The following is a 5,820-nucleotide window of genomic DNA, read 5'->3' on the forward strand; positions in this document are numbered from 1 at the left end:
TCGGATGAAAATCCCATTAAATAGGGGTGGGAATCTTTAGGCGCCTCAGGAGTCACGATCCATTTCAAAAACGATGCTTGATCTACTTTTTTAATTCATTATTTAGTTTCTTAATCTTAAATTATTTTACATAGGTAATTATATGTACTTTTTAAATTATAACAAGTTAAAAAAAATGAATTAATACAATTGTATGTTAAGATTTTTAATTATATAAACCGCTTCAAAACATACAAGCAAGTAGCCTTGTAAATAATAAAGAGGAACAACAAAACATTTCAAGCAATAAACAAAGAGTGCTTTCAGTATTAGCCTATGTGGGTGATTTTTCTCTTTCTCAGCTTTATTGTTGTTAATTAGCCTATACTGATGACATCATAGACAGCAGGAGATCTAATAAGCTGCATTACACTAATGTACAGATCTCTTTTGAAATATAAGATGTTTTTGTCCTGTCTGTTTAATTCTTTAAGACTTAACTGACTGTTTACATTAATTTCGCATCATAAAAGCATTTTGAGATGCAAGTACATTTAAGGACTTAAACGAAGACGCACACAGCCGCATGCACAAGCGTTCTTCACAAAGCGCACACGGGCATTTAAATTTGAAAGCAGCCTTCTGTCAGTGGGATTCATATTTTTAATATATAAGCCCACAGCATTTCAAACAATGTTGATGTGCCCATAGAAATTTGATGTAATATAAGTCTCTGGTGTCCCCAGAATGTGTCTGTGAAGTTTCAGCTTAAAATACCCACAGATCATTTATTATAGCTTGTCAAATTTGCTCCTATTTGCGTGTGAGCAAAAACACAGCATTTTTGTATGTGTCCCTTTAAATGCAAATGAGCTGCTGCTCCTGGCCACTTTCCAGAAGAGGGTGGAGCTTTAACAGCTCAACAACAACAAAGCTGGAGAATCTCACGCGGCCAAAATGAGGATTGTCAGTAACGGTGTTCAGCCTTACATTGTTCAAACCGGAGTCGACACTGATGGAGAGACTCGGGAAGAAATTACTTTTAGAACGCAACTGGACATTTCTGAATGGTTAGTGGATACATTTATGTAGTTGCTGTGGAGTTGATTCATCTCATCGACTAGCATGTGCCGTCATGTTAATCTTTTGTGCAAATCCAGTGTTGAATTGACCCTCGTTTGTGAAGCAGTCCGGGGTAAAATTGCAGCTTGGCAACAACACTCTACTTCAACAACTCTTCCTCTTCTCTAAAGCAGCCCAACATGGCCTCGCCTCCTTTGTTGCGTGTTCTCGGGGGCGGGGTTTATATAAATGTTAGGGTTAGTGATGTCACTAACCGAGGAAGAAGCTTGTTGTAGTCCCTACCAGCTGTTTGTAGTCCTTAAACAGAGAATTCTTTAAAAGAAAATATCTCCCTTTGCATTGAACTTTGCGCACCGTAACTTTGCAGACATTTTTTATGTTCTAACAGCAACATTACACACTAACAAATGAAATCATAATCAACCACCCCTTTAAATTGTGACGTCATGTGTCACAATTTCCAGGTCCAAATGCTCTGTTAGATCTCAAAAATAGTACTACTTAAATAATAAAGTATTAATCCTCCTAATCCTCTAACCTTTATCTCCATATAAATCACCGTTGGCCAAACAGTGATTTATCTTTAACATTTATCATTAAAATAAAGGTGTCTGGCTGTTGTACAATTAACACCAGAGCCCAAACTATTAAATTCAGTTGCTATTTATTTTTAGATATAACAATTAACACTCAAATAAAAAAAACACATATTTTGCACATAAAGCTGGTTTTGCATTAATTATTTTCCTACTCTAATTCATTTTTGAAATATGATCATTTACACAGTCATAACTTGTTTTCATGACAAATTTATTTAAACATATATTAAATAATTAAGACATTACTAAAGTAAATATGATGAATATGTAAACTAATATAATGCATATATTTAGTGAAATGCTCCTCTCTAGAGTTCATTTCATGTTCATTGAACGAACATGCTGTGGACACTAAATGACTTGCCTGAGGTAAATGTAACGCTACGTAAGATATTACTCTCAAGCTGTTTTATTGATGTCTTTCCACGGTTAAAACACTGGTTGAGAGATTACATGTAATCATATCTATGCATAGATTGTCTGTTCTTCTTCTTCTGCACCTTTTCCTGTTGTGGCGGTTAGCAAACAGCATTGCATTTCCACATGCGCCCCCTTCTGGATTGGCACCTGTGACTTACTGTATTCGTCATCTGAGTGTATGCAACGAACTGTGACGTCCGTACCATGACAGCTCGGGACGAATAAATGTACCGTTACACCCCTATGTGCTATACATAAATAGTGTTCATAAACGCCTGTTGAGATAGTATTCTCAGTTATAACAGAGTAGAGACTTGGACACACACATGACTTAAAGGTCCCGTTCTTCGTGATCCCATGTTTCAAACTTTAGTTAGTGTGTAATGTTGTTGTTAGAGTATAAATAAAATCTGTAAAATTTTAAAGCTCAAAGTTCAATGCCAAGCGAGATATTTTATTTAACAGAAGTCGCCTACATCGAACGGCCAGTTTGGACTACATCCCTCTACTTCCTTCTTTAATGACGTCACTAAAACAGTTTTTTGACTAACCTCCGCCCACAGGAATACACAAGAGTTGCGTTTGTAGAGTGTGTTTGTCGCCATGTCGTCGAAACGCTGTTATTTTCATCCCGCAGTCCAATCACCGGGTCTGATTCCGGCTCAAACTGATAGGGTAAAATTAAAGACATGTTTACAATAACACTGAGCGAGTGCATCTCCACGTTATGGTAAGAGGCGTGACCTTTCCGGGCAAGATGCGCTAAACTGCTGTCGAATCACAACACAGGAACCGCTGGCACAATCAGAACTCGTTACGTATTTCTGAAGGAGGGACTTCATAGAACAAGGAAGTCATCAGCCCGTTTTTATGACAGTGGAAACAGCGGTATACAGATAAGTAAATTATGTGAAAAATACTGTGTTTTTTTACACGCGAAACATGAACACATGTTATATTGCACACTATAAACACAATCAAAGCTTCAAAAAAACACGAAAAACGGGACCTTTAAGAAACGCTGCTATGCTGTCTAGCAAGCTTTTGGTGCTTTGTAAAAAATTATGTACTGTAAGTTATGCCCAATTCAAATTTGAATTTGAGTACTTGTATTATTCATATTTCTGACATTGTATGGACAAACCATCATTATCAGACTTGCTTTGACCCTTTTATTTCCATTCTGCGACCGACACCTTTAACACCACTGGTCTGCAGGGTTATCGACAGGATTTTTTTTTTTTTTTTTTGGCAAAATAATTCAACAATAACTGGTGTTGGTAGCATTAGTGTTGTAGGTAAAGTGTTGGTAGTAACATTTGATTTCATAAATAATTCTCTTCTTTACTGATGTCCTTCTAATATGTCTCTCTCTGTTGCATTTTCTTTTGGGTCGCAGGCGGTTCCCAAGGTCCATCTTAAAGCAAGAATTTATGCATCAGTTCCTGATCCTTTAATGTGTCTCTGAGGAAGGCTCATTCACATAGAAAAGTGGCCCCTGCTCATATTTTCACCTCAGACGTGTCCTGACAGAACACTGCAAGGTCAGGCACTCACCACAGAACACTAGTCATATGATGATGATGATGATGCACACACTGACACACTCATATAAAAATAACTTCTTTTGTTTCAATTTATGAGTCATAGACGTGGAAATGATTAGTTCAGGTATATTTAGATGCTTTTGATTGTGTAACAAGCTCACCTCATAAGGACCAACATACCTTCAGGGTACTTTAAGGTACTGGAAGTGAAGCACATAGAGGTTAATGTTTCACCCTGCAGTTTCTTTAATACAGCTGGACCAGTTTTGACACCAAATACAAAAAGTAGTAACCTGAGGCACATTGTCTTGATGAAAAACTCTGTCCTTGGACTTTTGTGTAACACGATCAATCTAAAGCAGTTTAAGTGGAGGAAAGACTTTAAAATAATAATCTGTTTGGATAGGCTAAATTTAATTCAGTGCAGTACTTATATCAAATACAATTTTTAGCCATCCGTCTTTCCTTTTTGAAATTGAGTTAAGATAGAGTCAGGAAGGAATATAGTTTAAATATAGCTTCAAGTTGCAATATACAAGGTCTAACTTGAACAGCAATAAGTAGGTAATTAAATGCTTAGACATAACAAAACTGACGTTAAGATTTGGAACGAGGATTTTAAAGATGACACTACTAAAGACATTGTAGAACATGACAATGTACAGAAAATCGAACAAATACAGCCTAGGCCTTTACAAATAAAAAAACATAAAAAAAAAAAACCCTTAGCAAGAAAAGAGGAAATGAGTCCTTTGTATTCAGTATATTGAAAGGAAAATAATGCACTACAGTTAATTACAGACAGACGAGTGTCAGTTTTACCCTTAATTTGTTTCACTATGATATTGATGGACATGAACTCACTCAGAGGAGCAAAAACTGATTTCACAAAATTCAACATGTTCCTGGATCAATATCTTTGCTGATCCTGGAACAACATTCCAATCAACCACTCAGATTTGAGGGACAAGTTTACAGTTTATGTCAAGTTTAGGCTTACAACCAGGGTTAGGCTACATCAGTGTTATTAACCTATCATTTCCCTCTGATTTTAAAGATAACTTATGGATAGCCTAAGGTTAAGGGTAGGGATATGGTTAGAATTTAATTTTCAGACAGGATATGTTGTTCCAGGATCAACAAAATATGTTGAACCAGGAACGCGTCTAACACGGCAAAATCAGGACGTGTGAAAATTCTAAATACTCCTGCCTGACCAATTTAGGTTAACTGTATTAAGTAAAAATCAATAGAGCTTTAGCAGGCTTTGCTGTTTGCATACCTGAATCAAAGAGGTCAATAATACCAGGAGAAAACTATCATTGGCATTCCCATTCATTTCAACGGCAGTTGCTTGCATGGCATGTGACCACCTGGAAGTATGCAATTTCAAGTCTGCCATCCTTGCTCGTGGGAACTTAGTTCTGGATACAGTTTTGTTTATGACTTTTTTTTACTCTGGAGAAGTAGGAAAATGACATCACAAAAACACTGATTCACCCTTCACTAGTGACTATCCTGAGCTGTGACGTCAAATGCAGCAGACAGGGACAAATATAAGTCCATTTCATGCTTTTAAGAGCCCTAAAAAAAGTCACTGCCAACACATCTAATAAACTACAGTTGTCAACATTTGAAGTGGATCAAAAAAGTTAATCAAAGTTGTACTAAGAAGAAGGTTTTTAGGACAACTTTGATGAAAGCTTTTGATCCTCTTCAAATGCTGACTAATATATAATAGATTATTTGTGATTTATATGTTTACATGAACTGTTCACAGGTTAAAGAGCATTCCTGCCAGATTTCAAGCACATTGATTAACCAGTTTATGATTAACCAGTTAAGAGTTTTAGTATGTTTAAAAACATTATAGAGACTAAATGTATGTTTTATGAGAAGCTGGATATGTGAAATTTCAAGTTCATATCTCAAATTGACCAACAGCATTGAGCTTTAATATTTTACATTTTTTATATGCCTGTTGCTAAGCAAGAGAATATTGGAAAATGTAGCAAAAAAAAATAACCTTCATGCAAAATTGAGGTGAAGTTATAGCTGTGCAAAAAAAAGGAATAAACACAAGCACCACCAAAAGCAATAAGCCTAACAAGGAGTAGGTTCATATCTGTTTGGCAGTTGTTGTGCTACAGGGAACACTTGAGACAGAATAAGAGCTTAGATGACAGTAACAC

The sequence above is a fragment of the Megalobrama amblycephala genome, linkage group LG10 (genome assembly GCF_018812025.1).
Source record: "Megalobrama amblycephala isolate DHTTF-2021 linkage group LG10, ASM1881202v1, whole genome shotgun sequence".
Lineage (NCBI taxonomy): Eukaryota > Metazoa > Chordata > Actinopteri > Cypriniformes > Xenocyprididae > Megalobrama > Megalobrama amblycephala.